A 2,737-nucleotide genomic window follows, 5' to 3' on the forward strand; every position below is an offset into this window, starting at 1 on the left:
TCAGAGGGCTGCCCAGAGCTGAGGGGAGTGGCCGGGCCCATGGCCTTCATCTGCCTGACCCCACCCAGGGAGGGACTGAGCAGGGTGTCCACCTCTCCATTCTCCATCCTTCCATCTGTGACACCTGTCACCCTTGCCAGGCCTCCCCCAAAGTGAGTTCAGCTCAATCCCTGAATGGAAAAGGGCACGGGATGAAGAGGCTCTACTCCAGTGCCCCCTGATCCCCAGCAAAAGGACCTGGTCAACAGGACCTGATCTCAGGATGGTGGCCACAGCTGCAGAACATAGATCTGTTGCAAGAAAAGTTGGGGATGCAAACTTTCACCTGAGCCTCTATTCCAAAAGGTGGCAGTTTATTCACATTGTGGCAAAGACACCTGCAAGAGTAACATAAGTGGGTAAAGTCAGGGCCAAACCAGGCCATTTCCTCATCCAATCTCTCTGAAGCACGTGGACAGAACAAAGTCTGAGGTCTTCACAGGACACTCTGGGGTTTTTTTTAAGCCTAAAGCACAGTAGTCTGTCTCCATTCTTGTTCTTTGGGATTTTTTCATCATCGGATATAAGAATATGTACATTGGGGCAATCCTCTGGAGATACAATATTCCAGTTGCACCCATGTGACAACAACAGCACCCCTCAGAGGGAGGGAGCCGACAGATGGGGAGCAGGGAATTCTGAAAACCAAAGTGATGACAGAGATGCTAAGCTTTTCCTTCACGTGTCTGATACCCTTCTTCAGGCGGCCTGCAGGCCAGGTGTCTGCTGGACCTTTACCACTTGATGTCCTGGCAGGCTGCCCTGGGCCCTGCGAGGCAGTGTGCAGGGCCACCTGGGCCCAGGGGGTGTTGCCCCACCCCCACCCCAGCCACTCCTGGTATAGCTCCTGCACATGGGCGCTGGTCTCCGGGTGCCACACCGGGATGGCAGCATAGACGCCTTCCATCTGCCGCAGCAGTGCCCTGTCTGCACACCCGTTGTCCGCCTGGGCCTGGCCCCTGCTGCTTAGGAATGCCTCGCACAAGCCAGGACCTCCATGAAGTGGCAAGGGAACTTGCCCCTTTATAGCTTCAGGACCACTTCTGGGTGTTCCGAAATCCGTAAGCAGCCTCAAAACGTAGCAGAACCACTCTGTCCTTTTCAAGGGTGACCTCCTGGAAGTCTTTGTTCCTCAGGGTGCAGTAGGTGAGCATTCCCACGTCCTCCTTAAACAGCTCCTTGGCCATGTGCCTGACGGAGTGTCCCAGGTACCTGTCGGAGCTGGCATCCTCGTGGAGCCTCACCTCCTTCTCCTTCGTGTCTCCAAACAGAGTGTCCACGGCAGCGTCATTAGAGGCGATCTCACTTTGCTCCATTATCTGGACAATTTCACCTGAGATTAGCGCACAGTCAGCACCCTGGGAACTACGTAAAGCTGAGGGAACATCTTCTCGAAGGGCCTCCAGTTTCTTTTCATAACACAGGGCCACAATGATGTGGAAACTCTTGTTTGAGGACAGGTTCTGCCGTCTGGTGAAGTAATCCTTTCACCAGAGAGCCCATGATCTGCTGGGGACACTTGGCCAGTCAGAGGTGGGGGTGATGTGGTGACCCAGCAAATGCTCCACATATCGGTCCCAGCCGTGTAGGCGGAGGTTAGCATGGGTAGGCAGAGCTCTTCCTCACGGTGGGTGCTGGCAGTACTGATGCACAAATTCCTTCTGACTCTCCAGGATGCTGAAGTCCGCAGCTATCTTCATGTCAAAGACAGTGCACCCCAAGGCTTTTGAGGAAGCTGCAGAGCCTTCTGGATGCATCAGTGACACTGAGGCTGAATTTAGCAGCAAAGTAAGGCAGAAGCTGAGGACACACGGACACTGCCAGCACCTTGTGCTGTGAGGTATCACATTTCTTATTAAGGTTCAGAACACGGAAGAAGTCCTTGGTGTTCTATGAGAAACTTGGACTCCTTCATCTGCGGTCACACAACTGTCACATGCCAGGCAGTCACTCAGAAATATCTTGGCATCAGCCAACTTATGGAATTCTCCCTTCTCTCCATTCTCCTGAGCCAGACTCCAGACATTGACTGCGGCATTCTCTTGGTCATCGGTTTTTGTTTTTTTTACTACATTCCTTCTGTGTGCAGTGATCACACTTCATCTGGAGCAGGGAGGGCGGGGGCAGGCTCGAGTGACCTGGAGGAAGCACAGGGAGAGCAGTCAGTCACTGCTGGTCGCCCCTGCCGCTGCTGGCGGTATCTTTTCTTCCTTGTGGAGTGTCTAGGGAGGGGAAGCAGCCACAGTGGCCAAGGCCGAGTTCCAGGAGGCCAGCACTCGCTGTCGGGATCGTGCTGGAGGCGCTGGTCCATTGGTGCCTGGCCTGTCCTCTTCAGATTCAACCTGCAGGACTACTAAGGGAGCCAGTCCAAAGGAGGGGAATCAGCCTCAGTGCCTGAGGCCGAGTTCCAGGAGGCCCGCAGCACTGTCGGGATCGTGCTGGAGGCGCTGGTCCATTGGTGCCTGGCCTGTCCTCTGGAGACTGAACCTACAGGACTACTAAGGGAGCCAGTCCCCAGTTCCACCCCGCCTCCTCCACCGATTGATTGGAGCCTGAGGGCCAGGAGGAGGGACCAAGAGGCCTGCCTTTCAGCTGCTCCCCAGTCCCTAGGCCACTCACTCTGGTTCCCTGTTAACCATCCCCTGATCAGTGGGAGCCTGTGGGCAGGGGGGGTTGGGGGTTGGGGGGATGGGGAGGG

At 55.4% G+C, this 2,737-nt stretch overlaps 1 pseudogene across 1 annotated transcript; it reads right to left on the reverse strand.

Moving 5' to 3' along the window:
- Positions 1-241: 241 nt before the first annotated feature.
- On the reverse strand, positions 242-2,142 carry LOC308511798 (nuclear prelamin A recognition factor-like; annotated as a pseudogene). The gene is made up of 2 exons: positions 864-2,142; positions 242-377 (listed from the first exon to the last, which is right to left on the reverse strand). The product of its transcript is annotated as a nuclear prelamin A recognition factor-like (transcript).
- Between the last annotated feature and the right edge of the window lie 595 nt (positions 2,143-2,737).

Source organism: Myotis nattereri (assembly GCF_964212035.1).
Source record: "Myotis nattereri genome assembly, chromosome: X".
NCBI classification, from domain to species: Eukaryota; Metazoa; Chordata; class Mammalia; order Chiroptera; family Vespertilionidae; genus Myotis; species Myotis nattereri.